Genomic DNA, 19,471 nt, shown 5'->3' with positions numbered 1-19,471 from the left:
GGAAGTTACAAGGGACACTGCAGAAATACAAAGCATCCTAAGAGACTACTACAAGCAACTCTATGCCAATAAAATGGACAACCTGGAAGAAATGGACAAATTCTTAGAAAGGTATAACCTTCCAAGACGGAACCAGGAAGAAATAGAAAATATAAACAGACCAATCACGAGTAATGAAATTGAAACTGTGATTAAAAATCTTCAAACAAACAAAAGTCCAGGACTAGAGGGCTTCACAAGTGAATTTTATCAAACATTTAGAGAAGAGCTAACACCCATCCTTCTCAAACCCTTCCAAAAACTTGTGGAGGAAAGAACACTCCAAAACTAATTCTACGAGGCCACCATCACCCTGATACCAAAACCAGACAAAGATACTACAAAAAAAGAAAATTACAGACCAATATCACTGATGAATATAGATGCAAAAATCCTCAACAGAATACTAGCAAACAGAATCCAACAACACATTAAAAGGATCATACACCATGATCAAGTGGGGTTTATCCCAGGGATGTAAGGATTCTTCAATATATGCAAAACAATCAATGTGATACAGCATAGTAACAAATTAAAGAAGAAACCATATGATCATCTCAGTAGATGCAGAAAAAGCTTTTGACAAAATTCAACACCCATTTATGATAAAAACTCTCCAGAAAGTGGGCATAAAGGGAACCTACCTCAACATAATAAAGGTCATATAGGACAAACCCACAGCAAACATCATTCTCAATGGTGAAAAACTGAAAGCATTTCCTCTAACATCAGATACAGGACAAGGATGTCCACTCTCACCACTATTATTCTACATAGTTTTGGAAGTCCTAGCCACAGCAATCAGAGGAGAAAAAGAAATAAAAGGAATACAAATTGGAAAAGAAGAAGTAAATCTGTCACTGTCTGCAGATGACATGATAGTATACATAGAGAATCCTAAAGATGCCACCAGAAAACTACTAGTGCTAACCAATGAATTTGATAAAGTTTCAGGATACAAAATCAATGCACAGAAACCTCTTGCATTCCTATACACTGATGATGAAAAATCTGAAAGAGGAATTAAGGAAACACTCCCATTTACCATTGCAACAAAAAGAATAAAATACCTAGGAATAAATCTACCTAGGGAGACAAAAGACCTGTATGCAGACAACTATACAACACTGATGAAAGAAATTAAAGATGACACAAATAGATGGAGAGATATACCGTGTTCTTCGATTGGAAGAATCAATATTGTGAAAATGACTATACTACTCAAAGCAATCTACAGATTCAATGCAATCCCTATCAAATTACCAATGGCATTTTTTATGGAACTAAAACAAAAAATCTTAAAATTTGTATGGAGACACAAAAGACCCCGAATAGCCAAAGCAGTCTTGAGGGGAAAAAAAGGAGCTGGAGGAATCAGACTCCCTGACTTCAGACTACACTACAAAGCTACAGTAATCAAGACAATGACACAAAAACAGAGCTATAGATCAATGGAACAAGATGGAAAGCCCAGAGATAAACCCACACACCTATGGTCAACTAATCTATGACAAAGGAGGCAAGGATATACAATGGAGGAAAGACAGACTCTTCAATAAGTGGTGCTGGGAAAACTGCACAGGTACATGTAAAAGAATGAAATTAGAACAATCCCTAACACCATACACAAAAATAAACTCAAAATGGATTAGAGACCTAAATGTAAGACCGGACACTAAAACTCTTAGAGGAAAACATAGGAAGAACACTCTTTGACATAAATCACAGCAAGATCCTTTTTGATCCACCTCCCAGAGTAATGGAAATAAAAACAAAAATAAACAAATGGGACCTAATGAAACTTAAAAGCTTCTGCACAGCAAAGGAAACCATAAACAAGACAAAAAGACAACCCTCAGAATGGGAGAAAATATTTGCAAACGAATCAACGGACAAAGGATTAATCTCCAAAATATATAAACAGCTCGTGCAGCTCAATATTAAAAAACAAACAACCCAATCCAAAAATGGGCAGAAGACCTAAATAGACATTTCTCCAAAAAAGACATACAGATGGCCAAGAGGCACATGAAAAGCTGCTCAACATCACTAATTATTAGAGAAATGCAAATCAAAAGTACAATGAGGTATCACCTCATACCAGTTAGAATGGGCACCATCAGAAAATCTACAAACAACAAATGCTGGACAGGGTGTGGAGAAAAGGGAACCCTCTTGTATGTTGGTGGGAATGTAAATTGGTATAGCCACTATAGAGAACAGTATGGAGGTTCCTTAAAAAACTAAAAATAGAATTACCATATGATTCAGCAATCCCACTACTGGGCATATACCCAGAGAAAAACATAATTCAAAAAGACACATGCGGGCTTCCCTGGTGGCGCAGGGGTTAAGAGTCTGCCTGCCGATGCAGGGGACACGGGTTTGTGCCCCAGTCCAGGAAGATCTCACATGCCGCAGAGCGGCTGGGCCCGTGAGCCATGGCCACTGAGCCTGCGCGTCCGGAGCCTGTGCTCCGCAACGGGAGAGGCCACAACAGTGAGAGGCCCGTGTACTGAAAAAAAAAAAAAAAAAAAAAAAAAACAGATACACCCCAATGTTAAGTGCAGCACTATTTACAATAGCCAGGTCATGGAAGCAACCTAAATGCCCATCGACAGACAAATGGAGGTGGTACATATACATATATACAATGGAATATTACTCAGTCATAAAAAAGAACGAAATTGGGTCATTTGTTGAGACGTAAAAGGATCTAGAGACTGTCATACAGAGTGAAGTAAGTCAGAAAGAGAAAAATAAATATCATATATTAATGCATATATGTGGAACCTAGAAAAATGGTACAGATGAACCGGTTTGCAGGGCAGAAGTTGAGACACAGATATAGAGAACAAATGTAGACACCAAGGGGGAAGGGAATGGGGCAGTGGTGATGGTGGTGTGATGAATTGGGAGATTGGGATTGACATGTACACACTGATGTGCATAAAATTGATGACTAATAAGAACCTGCTGTATAAAAAAATAAATTAAATTCAAAAATTAAAAAAAAGTAACCATCACAAGAACTTTAAGGATTACTTTTCCTCACTTATTTATAAATAAAATCTAATAACTTAATTAAGATTATTGCTAACTTAAGGAAGTAACTATCCAGGAAATCAATAAAAATTTTTGAGTGTAGTGATTTTATTGTTTGTTTATTTTGTTTACTGTAATGCAAGTGCTGTCTCTGCCTCAAGAACGTACCTAATGGCTGGGTCACTGGTGGCCAGGTGCAGCACATGCACGGTGGCTTGCTGTTCCAAGATATCAAGTTCAGATCACTAAATATTTCATATTTTAAGAGCAGCAGGCATTACTAGTATTCATTTATACAGTACACTTTTGGTCTCTCGCTATAGATAGATAGATGATAGGTAATAGATGCATGTATATATATATATGTATATATACACACACACACACACACACACACACAGAAAAAACAAAAAACAACATAAAGAAACTTGATCAAAAGCTGCAGCGCTAAAGCCTGCAAAGGGACAAACCCTCCACCTGAGGGTTTGCCCTGGGTAGCAAGTGACTTCCTGCTTTGCAAACAAATGTTTCAAAGGGCTGATGTTTAAAATTCCAAAGAACCCTACATGTCACCATTTTTTGACCATTTACAGAGCAAAATGAACCAGAATATCAGGAATATTGGGGTTCGATTTTCTTAAGCTACAGAAATATTTAAAAGTTAAAGGAGGGGCTTCCCTGGTGGCGCAGGGGTTGGGAGTCCGCCTGCCGATGCAGGGAACACGGGTTCGTGCCCCGGTCGGGGAAGATCCCACATGCCGCGGAGCGGCTGGGCCCGTGAGCCATGGCAGCTGAGCCTGCGCGTCCGGAGCCTGTGCTCCTCAATGGAAGAGGCCACAACGGTGAGAGGCCCACAAAAAAAGTTAAAGGAGCATTACAGCAAAGAAGATAAGAGATTTCAATCACTCTTCCTCCCAGGAATTTTCAGATTTTAGTGCAGCTTAAGAATCACCCAAATACTATAGCCTAAGTTCCTGGCTTCCTGGCTTCACACTCTGAGATTCTGCTCTGTAAAGTGCCAAAGACCAGCAGCCTTAGCATCACCTGGGAACTTGCTAGAAATGCAAACTCTTTATTTTTCTTAGGCTGCACCGCTCGGCTTGTGAGATTTTAATTGCTTGACCAGGGAGTGAACCCGGGCCCTTGGCAGTGAAATCATGGAGTCCTAACCACTGGACCACCAGGGAATTCCCTAGAAATGCAAATTCTTGAGCCCACTCCAGACCTCCAGAATCTAAAACTCTAGCGGTAGGATCCAGTCAGCCGTGTTTAAACAAATTCTCAGAGGTGATTCTGATGCACACAAAAGCTTACTAATCAGTGAGATATAGCACGATTATTTTTACCATGGTGGTTCTCACTTTGCAAAAGTACTGATGCCTCGTCTCCAGGTCCAGGCCAGTAGAATCAGAAGCTCTGCCTACATTTAGAGAAACACTGGCAGATAGATAGCTGCTGGATTAGTTTGTGGAAATTCTCTCCTCTCTCTAAAATGACATACAACTATCTTCAGCTAAAACCCTGAATAATTATAGCTTCTGCCTACACACCCATCTTCACTTCTCTCCATCACTTTCTTCTCTTCCTACTCTCCCCTATCTGTAGCCCCTCAGTGCCCTGCAAGCACTGTGTCCTCCAGCCTCTGCCTAGAACTGCCACCTTGCCCCATATTCATTGGTCTAATACCCATTGTCTTTCAAGGCCCCAGTCAAGGTCATTCCAGGCAAGAATCTGCTTTGACTCCGTCTAGTTGTGTGTACATCTCTGCCTGTCACTTCCCTCCATCAAGGCATTTCCTGAACTACATTAGAAAGGCTTATTTGTGAGCTCCTCCTCTATCCTATGATTCTCCTAGAGCCCGCCTTCACGGCCAAGGCGAGGCCTTGTTTGTCTACTGCTGTGTGCTTAGCATCTAACACAGTGCAGGCCGGTGCTCCATCACTGTTTGTTAGGAATGACTCCCCAGGTGGCACATTATTAGAGGTGCTATAAAATGTTAAGAGCATGGGCTTTAGCACCAGACTACTTGGGTTCACGTCCTAGCTCTACCATTTACTAGCTATGTAAGTTTGGACAAATTACTTCATCTCTGTTCCTCCGTGGTTGGTGTTGGTGAAACTTTTGTTGTTATTTTTTTATTGAAGTATAGTTGATTTATAATGTGTTCATTTCTGCTGTACAGCAAAGTGATTCAGTTATACATTTATATATACATTCTTTTTTTCTATTCTTTTCCATTATGGTTTATTATAGGTTATTGAATATAGTCCTCTGTGCTATACAGTGGGAGCTTGTTGTTTATCTGTTGTTATTTTTAATTGCTCTCTCTTGCTGAGAAACTACTCTGGCCCAGGGTCTGTGCTGAGTGCCTTTCAAAAAAATTGTGTGTGCATGATGTCATTTAATTTTCACAACAATCTGGGAACTGGTTAGCTCTTCCCACTCAAGGGAAGGAGGCTTGGAGAGGTTACTCAACTTGCCAAGTCCCGTTTAAAAAACAGCGTAGATTGGAGGTCACATGGAAGAATTTGAGGCAGAATCCAAACTCCAAACCCAGCTCTTGCCTCTATACTATCTCGTGCTCTGAGACGAGCTGCCAAGATTTAAATACACAGAGTTAAACACACGATGGTGTGAAGGATGGTACAAAGCGGTATAGGATTCTCTTCCAAACTTGTGGCCCAGAGAAGGGCTACAAATTCAGCAGGAAGGATGTCGCGGCAAAGATGAGCCCAGATGGCAAACTCATTAACCTACCCAGTGGGATGCACCGAGGGTCAGGAGGCCGACTGTAGACACTTTTCTAAACAGAAGCTGGCAGGCATTTCCTAAATATCGTTACTGATGGGTAATACAACGTCCTTCCCACCCCCAGCCTCACTTCCCCCTACAGGCTTGATTTAATAGATCCAGGTAGAGCGTGGCAATTTGCATCATGACCAGTGCCCCAGTCCATTCACCTCTTGGTGATCTCTAGACCACACTCGGACAAACGATGCTTTGCATCTCTCATATAGCCATTTTCTGTTGTTTTGTGCTAATATTTTATAAGCATTATTACAAAAACCTAACATAGAGATTTTAAAGGGATGACCTTTTTCAACATAAATAGCGATTCTCCTATTTTCTCCTCATAGCCCCAGGGAGGATGCAGAATACTGTCACCGCCCAGGGTTGGGTGAGCCTCTCTGCCCTGCCTTCTGAGACCCATCCCTGCCCTACGTGCTCCCGGGAGACAGGACCTTGGGTGGATTCAGCCCTGACTCTGTGATCAGGCTGATTCTCCTGGGGTCCCCCTGGTTCTCCTTCAAACAACTCGGCAAATCAATCTCTGTGGCTTCAACGGACCTGCAGGTGCAGCTGTGGAAAGTTTACATAATGCCAGCTGCACAGTGAAGTGGCAAAACCTTGACAAAATATTAGCTCTGTTCCACCTGGCAACCCCACTTCAGGTGCACGAAAATACGGTGTCATTCATGACACATTCAGACATTTTCCCTGAGGGGAAATTAAAATTTAACATGAAATCAGGTTGTCGTTCCTTTCGGCTTCTAAACAGAGATTGAACACTCAGATAGGAAGTGCTCGGAACTGTGATTTTGATTTTAAGGAAAAGTGAAATATTGTTAGTAGTCTAAATGTGAGTTTAGACTTTGAGTTTTAACTTTAAAGATTATATTTAAATATATTTTTTATATTTTTAATTTAATTATGTATTTAAATAAAAATTTACTAGTACTTTTACCCTCAAACAGTAAAGATGTTATTTAAGCTCAGGGATAAGTTCACCAAAATGTCTGTTTGTTAAATGACACTTTGATGTTCCCAACTCTTTATCAAACATTTATCGAAAACCCAAGGTGCCAGGTGTTGTGCTGGGGGCTAGGAATAAAAAGATCAATAAGATGGCGTCTCTATGTCCTAGGAAAGAAGTGCATGGGAACAATTACTGAGAATACAAATACAAAAAACACTACAAGGAAGGAATGTGAGGGCTCCGAGAAGAGAGGTCAGATCTGCACGTGGATGGAGAGACTTGTAAAAAGGAAGTAATCTGGTGGCATTTAAAATAAGCTTTGAATAAGAACCTGCTATATAAAAAAGTAAAATAAAATAGGCTTTGGATGATCAATAGATTACTTAACAGACAAGGGAGAAAAGAGGACTCTGGACAGAGAGGTGAATTGCAGCTGGGTGGTGATGTAGATGGAGAAGGGAAGGTGGTCCAGATCACGGCCATCAGGAAGTGGAGGGAACAGCAGAGGGAAAGGAACCTGCAAAGAAAACTGAGTAGTAGTTGGGAAGCCAGGAGGCAGGACAAGAGCAGAGAAGGTGGTGGTCCATGAGGTCACATGCTGTAGACAATGAAGTGAGAGTCCTGACAAGACTAAGGTGCCGAGGTGCAGCTAAGGTGCCCCAGGGGGTCGGGCAGATGAGGAGATAGAGCAGAATGGTTTCCTGGGTGAATGGTTGATGATGACAAGAGGATGTCATCAACAGTTCTTTCATGCACTTCCTGATGCGGAGGAAAGGAAGATGGAAGAGTAGCTGCATGGTCGGCAAAGGTTGTTGTGCCATGAGGAGGTCTGAAGCAGATTTAAATGACAGTGGAAAGAGCCAATCAGAGGGGAGCGTGGTGATGGGGAGGGTGGGAGGGGGTGAGAGCCAGCTTTGAATGCAGGGAAGGGCCGTCTCTTCCCTTGAGGCAGGAAAGGAGGAGGAAGAGATGGGTGTGGGAGGAGATACTTTCGTGGAGTTGGTGGTGAGAAGCGATTTCCTCTGAGATGGCAAAGCTGTCTCCCGAGAGTGAGGTGTGTGTGCACGTGCGTACGTGTGTGTGTCCCCCATGCGTGGGTGGGGAAATGTATCTGGGAATCATTAGCGTCTCCAGCAGCACGAGGGCTCAGGTGCCGCTTCTGATATTTCTGGACTTAGATCACACTGTTCCCTGGCTGCTTTGTGCTCTCCCGTACAACGCATGAGTGTGTGTGTCTGGATTTAGGTATAAAAATTCAGATGTGCTTGCACTTTCTTGCCGGCAGAACTTCTACTTTCCCTGGGTTCCTGGTGGAGCTCAGGTACGTAGCATGTGCTCCATAAAGAACTTGGTTCATGAAAGATCTTTCCACTCATCGTGCCCCTACTTTAGCCTGACTCCAAAGGGGAAGAGCAACTGTCATTCTAGAGGGATCCCACCCTGGGGACAGGGAACTGAAATTGCGCCAGCATTTTTAGTACAAAAGTCTATTATGGTAAATAAAGCAGAAATTTTACCTGGTCTGAACAATGACTGGGTGTATGCTGTGATATTGAATGAGAGCTTAAAAAAAAAAAAAAAAGTAAGTTTTATGCTTTATTGCCTATCTCCTCCACCAACACACACACACAGCCTGTTCTGCATATGCACTTGTGGGTGCCCACACACAACCCAAGTCTGAAATCTTTCTGCACCTTCAAAGGCTGGCAGCAGGATTTGTCTGCAATGTGGCAGGCAGGGAGAAAGGGTTAATAAAGATCTGGAGCAATGCTTCCACTTGTCCTTTGAGGAGTAACAAAGAGAGGAAGCACAGCCTTTGTGGAAGGAAATTCCCAGGCCCCACGTGACCTGCCCTGTGAACCCCTGAGGGGTGTCTGATAATAAACACTTGCAAACAAAACAATCCATAAAGGTGTTTTTTTACTAACATTTGCACATTTTTCACCAAAGGGCTAGAACAGCTTTTCCTGCATCTGCAGACCCCAGAGGGGGCCTGTTCATCCACCTGCTGGCAAAGCCCAACCATCTTGTCCAGGCTCAGGGCTGGCGTTTCTATGTGCAGGTCCCCTGGCCCCTGGGGCCTCTGATTGTGCAGGGGCCCCATCTTCACAGTAGGCTGCTGGGATGCAGATGGTAGACCCCGCACAGGGTGGGTATGGACCACTGTGTGCAGACCTGAGACCCACCTTTCCTCCTCCATCGTAACCCCCAGATGGCAAGCCTGAGCATTGCAACCTTGACTCCGTGCAGTGACCTTCCCAGGAGTGGGGAGCTTGACAAAGGCATGAAACCTCTCCTAATAAAGTGCGTCCATTAAGTAACAAATTAGGCTTCCTCCTCTGCAAGGAGGAAGAAAAAACAAACCTAACCGAAACCAAAACAAAAACAAAATAGCAAACCCCCCAAACAACAACAAAACCCCCTGGAGACTTGATGGTAGATATTCCTACAAAAATTTCTTGGAAGGAGCTCAAAGCATATTAAGACCAAAACGCAAAACTTTGAGCAAAAGTCTAGTTTGGGTCAGTTTATTTGTAATTTTGCACCTTATTTCTCCCAAAACTAATAGGATGTGAGGTTTATTGCATCCATTTTGTAGATAAATAAATCAAGGATCAGAAACCAGTCTAGGATAATAGAAAAGATCTAGGTGACTCAGGTGTCTTTTCTGCTCTGTGTGTGTGTGTTGGCGCTGTGTGTACATGCATCTATGCTTTTTAAAAACTATAATATGCTTTAAAACCCCTTTATTAATTGCAATCTAACCCAGGATCTTAGCATGACAACCCCGTTTCTGGGCTAGACCTGAATCCACCTCACGACAAGGGTGAGGGTTGAGTAGATCCCCAACTACAAACAGAAAGCTGAAACTTTATTTCCGAAATGCCATTGCTGATCTCTGGGATATTTTTAGATGAGATAATCATACACGTCTACTCATTTGCATGTGCCCAGAGCTGCCGGACGACCTGCATGGTGACCCCAGCACTGAGGACCATGTAGACCGAAGGAACGATAAGTTCCAGATTTCATGGGGGCAGGGTTACCCGGAGCTTTGCACTCAAGCCCCCCGCTGCCCTTTGTACTGTGACAATGCCCGGAAGCACAGGCTTGTTAGAGGAAATTCCCAGGGCCTTAGTTTGGACATTAGACCGCTGCTTTGCCATGCTGGGCCGGCATCTAAAAATAAACACGCGGGTCTGCACGGGTTTCTGTGATTTTGTCCTGCACAGCTGATTATATTTCAAGGGATTTTTAAAAATTTCGTTTTAAATAAAGTGAGCCTGGGTAAACCTGGAGAATAAAATAGATTGTAGTTTTGTTTCAATTTGACAAAATGCAGCGTTTGCGGACATCCACTTCTACTGAAAAGAACCACAGCTTCTTTTCCCTGAGATTTCAAAACAAAGATGGAAGAAATAAAAAGCACGTGGAGATGCTGCCCAAGCAACTGCAGAAAAGATGTGAGGGTCCAAAACTGCAAGACCAAAAAGTTCTTATGAGTCCTGGAAGGATGACGTATTAGCAAAGCCTCCGAGGGGACCTGGAGCAGTGAGTGATGTGTGCAGGCCCCTCTCCCCATAAGCTAAATTATCCCTTTTGTAAAAGCCTCCAGGTCCTTATCTGGCAGAGAGGCTGTTATCATTTAGCAGAAAAGGAAAGGTGGGTGGAAAACAATGGCTGATGAACTAGACTCAGAGCAGGCAGCCAGCGGCAGCCAGCTCTCCTCTCCCCCCAAAAGTCAAATTCCACATTCACAGTCCCCGTAATTTAGAGGATGGTAGAACCATTTATTTTGCACTTTTTTTTTTTTTTGGCGGTACGCGGGCCTCTCACTGTTGTGGCCTCTCCCGTTGCGGAGCACAGGCTCCAGACGCGCAGGCTCAGCGGCCATGGCTCACGGGCCCAGCCGCTCCGCAGCATGTGGGATCTTCCCGGACCAGGGCACAAACCCGTGTCCCCTGCATCGGCAGACGGACTCTCAACCACTGCGCCACCAGGGAAGCCCTATTTTGCACTTTTGAAAGTTAGATTTCGAGATGGCAAAGAATACATAGACATATTGTCGTGTTTTCATTTTATACATAGAGCAAAAATCAGGGACAAAGCTTGGAGTCTTGCTGTTAACTTGCTTGATCCAGTTTGGGTGAAAATGTACCAAAATGTGGCAGTTTTCCATCAAATAGGAATGTGATTGCAGCACAAGAAGTAACCCACGATCTAGTTAAAGAGTAACCCAAGAAGAGCGGTTTGGAGTGAACTTTTCCCATCTCATTGTTCTCGTTTCTTTTTTGCTTTTTCCTGGAAATCCAACCTTTTGACTGTTGCTGCAAAGACCCTATTTAAAAAGCATCTCAGCTGATGTGTAGGGCTAGCTAGGCAAAAGGCAGCCCCGATCACTCTGTAGTCTGATGGGGGTTTTTTGCAGACTTTTATTTTGTGGCTTGGGCTGGAACCCTGACATCACGAGACTCTTGGTAGCTTTGAGTGGGAAGGACCTCGAGGTCATCACCCAGGCTCCACCCAGTGCAGGCTTCCCTTTGGGAACACCCTGGCCATGGTCTTCCAAGGTGCTGGAACACTGCCCAGGACAGGGTGTTCACCCTGCCACAAGGCAGCTCACCCAGTTTTAGACAATTCAAATGGTGGGTAAATCCTTCTGTACAATGAGCTAGGACCTGTTACCCTATAATTGCCACTGATCCATCCTCTGTTGACCCCTTTTCCCACCTTGAGCAATCTTTAAATATTTGAAGGCAACCTTCATGGGCTGCAAGACTTACTTCTTACTTCAAATGTCCTCTGGTTCTTTCAACTATTCTGCACATGCCAATTTTCTCATTTTCACCACCTTGGTCAACCTCCTTTTTTCAGATCTGATGTATTTTTTGAGGCAACATACTAGGTACTTAAGCTAATTAATCTTCTCTACAACCTTGCTTGGTAAATATTATCTGCATTTTCAGAAACAAATCTAAGACTTGATGAGATACAACCACTTATTGAAGGAGATGGCAGATAGAGGACTCAGTAGTGGGTCTACCTCTTTCTAGCCCACTCCATGCCTCTGATGAAAAAACAAATGTTGGTCAGGTACAGGCAAGGTTGATCTCAGATACATCCCGAGATCTGCAGTAGGTCCTTAGAAACCTCCCATGCAGGTGAGCCTCTTTTTTTTTGTTGCTACAAGGTGTGCTTACTGATAGAGATTGATGTTAACTTGAGGAGTTAGGAAATGACCATCAGAAAACACCGCCTGCTGGGAGGCAACTATACACAAGGTGGGTGTGCAGGAAATTTGGAGGCAAAGAGATACACGAGGAACAGGAAGCAAGAAGGAACTCAGAAGGTTTGGAAGGCATTTCGTTTGGAAGCTGCACACATGATGAAGCAGGAAGAGAAGGCTCAGACAGGCAAAGGGTGAACCCTTGCGAGTACCTAAAGAGTTTGCTGCAGCCTCAGCCTGGTGGTTGTATCTGGAGAACAAATAGAAAGTATTTGTTTCCTCCCAGCTGTGCATGCACCGCACGGGGGTGCAAAGCTCGGGGACAAAGGATACTACGCCCGGCCCCCAACCTCTGATTGTAGGTGAAATGAACACAAATTAGAAAGAACCCAAGTGTAATCAGAAAGGGAGTCCTTACAACCATGCCGCAGTGGGGGTCAGGGATCCCTTCTTCGCTCTATGTCTACAAGTTTCCAGATTTTTCCTGCACGACTTGGTGGAGCCACTTCCTTCCCTTCTCCTGACTGCTTTCCAAAAGCAGAGACTGCCTTAGGGTGACACTGCCTTTCTCCTCAGCTGCCCTACTTCAAACCAGCTCTCCACCCAACAATGAATACCAAGTGGATTCCTCTAAGCTGCAGGGCGCTGCTCCCTGGAAGCCACTGCCACATCGTGTTTGATGGAAGGTGCCAAAGGACAGCATTAATGTCACACCTGTGCTCGGAGCACAGGTTCCGGATGCGCAGGCTCAGCGGCCATGTCACAGCCGAGCATAGTCATGAAATGTCTCCCTTAAGATCTCCTCTTTGCCAGTCTGACCCAGAGAACGACAGAGCCCTGCCCTTCAGATCATCACGTAACATGACAGAAGTGAGTGCAGAGGCTCCCTGGATATTATCTTCTCTGTACACTCATGAAGGCAGGGGCCTCTTTTCCTTCTAATTCTCCATCTTGTTCACCACTTGAGAAAATCCAGGTCCAGCAAAGGGATGTGGACGCACCCAGGGTCACCTGGCTAGGGAACTGCAGGTGCTGGGCTAAATCAAGGTGCTGAAACAGCCCCGCTTCCTTTCCACTAAATCACTCTGCCTTCAAGCTCCTGCTGTCTTTACTTGGATGCAAAGCTTTGGTTAAAGATGAGGCTTTCAGTTTTCCTTCAGACTTTCTAAGGAAAAGCAAGACAGAGGATGACAAAAGGCGCATCTTGTCTATGGGGAGCTGCATGGAGGCAGGGCTCGCATTTGTGTCGTCGGTCATCGCCTTTGTAGCAGGGAGCACAGCAACTGGTATGGGGAAGGTGCTCAGTACCTATTTGCTGAAAGAGGAGTAAGTCTCTGACTTGGAGTGGCGGCGAATGAGGGGCACTGATAGAGAAACACCTTCTGGGAGAGACTATTCACAGCGACGTAAAGAAATAGATTCGAAAAGGTATGGCATAGGGTAGGTACTCAAAATATTTGGTGAAAAAAATGAATCCATCCAAGTCTCATAAAGGAGAGTGTGGAAAAATATTATAGAGAGCGGCAATCTTCTTGGAAGACTTCAAACTACAGATCTCAATCTGGGGATGATTTGGGCCTCTTCAAACAATGTATCCATTCATTTGTCCGTCCATTCATTCATTCATGAATTCAAAAACACTGAGCACAGGCTATGTACCTGGCATTGGTTCAAGTGCTAAGGATTCAGAAGTCAATCTCTAGTAACTCCTCATGGATGAAAATAGTAAAGCTAGCAACGAGCATTTAAGGTACTAAGGGCTATGGCAGAAGCACTTCGCTAAGTTGCCATAAAATACCAGACTTGATGGGCATTTAGTTTAAGGTGGACTGGATGGGGGGAGGGGGCAGGAACAATCAGGCTGCAGCGGGTAGTTGGGTGGAGAAGATGAATGAAGTTATGGGGACAGAGAGAACAGCACACACAGACATAGGTAGGCGTTAGAGCTCTCTCATATTGGGGAAATGGAAGGTATTGGGTACAGCTGGCAAGTCAGAGGGTGAGAGGTAAGGCTGGCTGTATGATAAGGACCATACCTTGAAGGTCTTGTCTACCTTCCTTAAGTTGGGGTTTCACAAACTTTAATGCATGTGAATCACCCAGGGACCTGGTTAAAATGCAGATTCAGTAAATCTGGGGAGCAGATAGAGAACCTGCATCTCTAACAAGCTGCCCAATGATGCCTGATGCAGCTGGTCCCTGGACTACCCTTTAGGAAGCAAGGCTGTAAGCAATGGGATGCAATGGAAATATTTCACTGAAGAGAGTGACATTAAGAGAATTGCATTTTCCCAAGAACCCTGTAGCAGGGTATGGAGGACGGAATGGAGGGAGACTCTGCTGGGCTAAAATACAGAAGTGGCAAGAAATTTTGAGCATCTGAACTAAATAAAGTTAGGAAAGAACAGTCAATGTTCAAATAAACAGGTGCAGACTGGTATTCTATGAAGTCGCTGTAAAATATTTCTCCCAGAGGAAAGGTTGCTTGTGAGGACGAAGATGAAACAATGAAAGCATAAGAGGCAAAAAAAAAAAGTCAAAGAGGCACATAGTGTTATTTGAATAAGTCTAGACCCCCCTCTGGGTCTCAGTGGACACGTCATCTCCAGCCCCAGTAATGACTGAAAAAGCAACCAGCTAAGGGGCGCAGCATCCCTGCAGACAATTATCACAACAGAGCAAATAAAATCAGCCTTCTCAGCCATCACTTGAGAGACACTTGCATCTAGTTTCAGGTAGCTTCAGGAAGCTTCAGGAAGAACAATTGTTTCATAGCAAATTCTGGAAAATAACATGGCAGTCCACCTGATCTTGAACACAGTGCCTGTTCATTTCTTATAACTCATAGGTACCCGAAATTAGAAACACCTATTTATATTGCTGTCAGAAAATACACTATCTGCTCTAAGCCATCTTTAACTGAAAGGAAAAACTCAGAGTAAAAAAAAAAAAAAAAAAAAGAAAAAGAAAATCAAGGGAAGGGTCTACATTGTTGAAAAGGAAGGGCAGGTGGTAAACATTTTTCTCATATACTGAAGCCCCCAAAATGCAGCTTCTAATGGGATTTCCCTCCAAAGAAAAGAAGAATCAGCTTTGCATTCTAGGTACTATTCTGGGTGGCATTCTGTATCCAAAGATGTCCAGAAGCAAAACCCCCAAGGGTCATCTCCCCTCTCACTCTTTTTCCCCACATCCTGTAAATGAGTAAACCTCAACCAGACACAGAGGTTGAAAACATGCAGCCAACTGGAAAAGCCATATGGACACACACTTCAGAACAGCTTGGTTCACAGTACAAGGCAAAAGAAAAGAGTGCAGGAACCTACCTTTCTCGTCTGTGCTTTGCAGCCTCCTGAAGTTTAACCCTGTACTGGAGAGCTTCCCAAGAACCTCTTTGGGGAGGTGAAACTGAAGGGCCTCCCCTTCAATCACAGCCGCGGAGAGGGTGGGGTTGCCCAAGACCAGACTTCAGCTCGTTGGCTCACGGGGACCTCAGGGAGCAGAGGTGAACTGCCTTCTAGTCTCTGCTGCAGGAAGAAACTGGGTGACTCGGTGTGGCTGGAGGTGGGGGTTGGAGGCTGGGGGAAGGGAAGTAATCTGGGAACCGTATTAAATAAGAGATCCTCTCCACATGATTTCCTGTAGTAGGTGCCTGTTGCCTCTCTCCAGGCTCCCCAGAGGAAATAAGACATTTAAATGTGTCCTTTGGCCACTGGCAAGAAGAGAATAAACATGCTAAGAATCGTGGAAATGAGAATTAGCAGGGCAGCAGGCAGGGGGCTGATGGGCCAGCTAGCTTTACCTTGTACTAAGTGCTTTCTTCCTGAAGTTTCTCCAAGTGTTCAACTCTGCAAAAGTCAAGCATGTCCTCATCCTCTTCCACCGAGCTGAAGAATTTTCTGGCCACACTCCAGATGCAGTGCTGCAGAGCTGTTGGTCAGAGGCAGGCCAGAACCGGCCTGAGAAGGGTCTGCTTGCCAGCGGAGGCAAAGACTCTCTCAGCTCTGTCTCTGGAAACGCTGATGACAGTCTGTGTCTAATTCTGGAACACTTCCTCAAGTCCTCAGGCCATTTTACCCTAGGGTTTAAAGAATTCTCTGCAGGCAAACGTCTGTAGATTGCTAGAAGCAGGACTCCCCGCTACATAATTGATGGGGCTCAGTGCAGAATGAAAATGTGAGGTCACTCCTCCAGAAATTAAGGATTTCTAGATGACAGCAGATCCTTAAACCCAGTGCGGGCCCTTCTGAGCACAGGGCTGTTTGCAGCTTATGTAGGTGGTACATCTGTGAAGCCCATCCTGCCAACGTGTCACCGAACGCAAGTTGTGTGCCCGATGCACAGTGAGGCCAAACAAACCGAAACATCGGAGTTTGGAGAAGAGAAAGGTTTTTTTGCAGGGCCATGCGAGAAGAACGAGGGGGCTTATGTTCCCAAAACCCCACATTGCCGAAGGGTTTCAGCAAAGCATTTTTAAAGGCCAGATGAGGCCGGGTGGTGGGGGGGTCCCAGGGTATGCGATTAGCTTGTGCACTATTCTCTGATGGGCTGGTGGCACGGAGTGAACATTATCAATCCTTAGGTGCCAGAAGGTCCTGGGGGCTACATGCTCATGACCATCAAGTAGTTAATTTCTTCCATCTGGTGGTTATTTTTAGCATCTGAAAAACTCAGGAAATATGCATGAAATACGATTATCTGGGTACTTCGGAGAGGAGCTAAAGCAGAGGACATGGGGGAGGGGTCCGCCCTGGGATGGCCCCATAGGGCTCTGCTCGGTTCCAGTAGGAAGAAGGCTGGAACTGTGGCCGTGTTGGTTTTAACAAGCTGTGTTATCAAGAGGCCTGGACTATTGCCACCTTGTTCTGAGGGGTGACAGTCAGCCTTTGAAGAGCAATGTACTCAGAAGCTGGTACAAAGGGGGGGGGGAAAGCTGGGTTGTGGTTGTAAGCGGGCACAGGCCACAAACACATCCCTGGGTTAAAATCCCACCAGTGGTCTTCTCAGTGCTTTTGGGTCCAACCCTCACACCCATCCATTCTCTTCCCCGAAGTCAGAGCAACCTCTCAATTGCTGTCTTCATGAAATTATCACATGCTTAAACTCTTCCAGTAGCCTAAGGGTAAAGGCCAAATGCTTGCGCATGGCTCACAGCCCCTTCAGGACCAGAACTGGCTGTCCTCTTGCACCTGACCTCAAAGCCCACCTCCCCCTCTCTCTCTTCACCCCCCTTTTCCTTCTCTCCATCTCCACCTCTATCCTCTCCTGGAAATTGCTCTCTGAAGGATGCCCTCTACGAACCCCTAATCCTTTGAATCTCACGTCTTCTAGAAAGTCCTTTTCTGATTCCTGGGCCCCTTCTGTGTTCTTCCGTAGCCAACCATGCTTATCTCTCCCAGAACACGCATAACTGGAAGTGGTGAAGGTCTGTTACTTGTCCATGCCTCCTGCTGGGCTATAAATTCCATAAAGTCATGGACGGCGTCTAGTTCAGCATTACACCCCTAGACCTAGGACCCACGAGGGTGTTATTTGTGTAAGGTGAGCATTAGCAGGAAAGGCACTGTTAATTACAGCTCTCCACTTTTTGAAAAAGGGAAAACATATGACTCAGAGGAAAACATAAGATTGTTGTTATGGTTTTACAGTTTAAACTCTGGCAGAAAAAGTGGAGCGATTTCACAGGCAATACGGCAGGGCTATTATTAAAGCACCACAGTTTGTCATGTGCTGTCCGTCCCTGTTCTTACAGGGACTGTATTATGAGTAGAAAATGACCTCTATTCAGAAACTGAAGCTCTGGACATGCCAAGAGGATGGAGGACTGAAGTTAAAAGAAAGGATGAAGGAAAATGGGAAATGGTTGGAGGTGAGAAGGGGGTGGGGGGATGCCAAATGGGAGAGAGGAAAGGAAAGAGGAGGGGGGAATGTAGGAGGAGGGAAGGGAAGACAGGTAAATATGGAGAGGTGAGAAGAAACACAGGGTCCAGCAAAGGCTGGGAAACTGTGGGGTAGAGGGATGGAGGGGGGTGACTCTCCAGGTCACCGTTTCATCTAGAAGCATCTAGAAACTCCTTGTTCCCTCCATGACTCCCCAGTGCCTTTCCTGTGCTCCCTGATAAATCAAGCTGGTGTGTTCTAAAACCCAAAATGCAGAAGCGGGTCGAGGGTTGTGCCACAGAGCTGCTGTGAGGACACAAATTAACTTCCGTGTTTTGCTTGGATTTGAAAACATTTTGTAAGTCACCAAATTAGTTTTCTTTTCACGGTTGTAAATACTTTGTGACAATGTTCCTGCTAGAATTTCCGAGCCTGTATGCGTGTATTCTGGTCATGTCATAGTTCCTATGAACCAAAGGGTCACTTCATGTAGGTATAAGAGCTGTGTTTAGCTGAGAGGCCTCAGCTGAGGCTGTCGGATTGGAGCACAAGCTGTAGTAGTGGAGATGCATAATCTAACATCTATAAAGATAAGGTAAAAGTCCGTTATTCTGAATATCTAGTTTTGTGCAGTTAATTGTAATTTAGTATATGCAGAGATCTATAGTAAAGCAAAGATATTCCTTAAACCAACGGTTTAAATGTTCTTCACGGAGTCTCAATTTTGTTCCTACGTAATAGGCATTACTTCCACTGAAGATGGAATAGTCGAGAAACATAGTGAAAGACGTTAAAGTGCAAAAAGATGACTGGGGGCCCTGTCAACAGGACGTCGAGTATCGTCTGCAGACCCTCTGTGAGGCACTGAGTCTATAGAGGTCGATACCTTTGATTCTTTTGGCTATTTTATAATTCTGAAAGATGTAGAAACTGATAGAAATGCAGATGATTCTTGTCCATAGAAACACAAATTAGCTTTCTCCAGTAGAGATACCGTTGATTTTTACACTGTAGAAATGACTACCCCAAACATGGCATCTTAATGCTCTAGAGGCTATGAGTCAGTTTTGCATCTATGAGCCAATTCGGTTTAGCATTCCTGGTTTGCCTGCACCAATGTCTGCTCTTAAGATTTGTCTTTGAATGAGCTTTAACGTCTTACCATCCCTTCATTAATAGATGAGTTAAATAAAAACTTTGTCACATGCTCATTTTATATTTGTATGAGAGTGACATTTCACCTTTGGATAACGATCTTTTAACAGAAGTCAGGTGATACTCAGTGAATACAGTAAGTCATGTTAGGAGTTTGCTGTAGCGTAACTCTTTTCCCTCAGGGAAAGAATGAAGCATGTTGATTACCAAAGTAAATAGAGAAACTGCCTCAGCTGAACAATGAAGAGCGCACAGAGTTTCAGGAAGGGCAGAAGTATAGGCAAAGCCCCAAGTGGGATGTTACAAAATGTAACTGGATGTGGATTTACCAGGCAAGGAAGAAGTGCTAAAGCTGGACTCGTTGAAAC

General features: G+C 44.4%; 1 protein-coding gene across 1 annotated transcript in view; it reads right to left on the bottom strand.

Moving 5' to 3' along the window:
- ADGRF5 (adhesion G protein-coupled receptor F5) overlaps positions 1-15,587 on the bottom strand; it is a 108,956-nt gene extending 93,369 nt beyond the window's left edge. The window contains exon 1 of the mRNA XM_082663755.1: positions 15,395-15,587. The gene's annotated coding sequence lies outside the window, so the exon portion shown is untranslated. The remainder of the gene's footprint in view (positions 1-15,394) is intronic.
- Positions 15,588-19,471: the final 3,884 nt, after the last annotated feature.

This window comes from Grampus griseus, assembly GCF_964374135.1.
Source record: "Grampus griseus genome assembly, chromosome: 10".
NCBI classification, from domain to species: Eukaryota; Metazoa; Chordata; class Mammalia; order Artiodactyla; family Delphinidae; genus Grampus; species Grampus griseus.
This window is presented reverse-complemented; position numbering and strand designations above follow the sequence as displayed.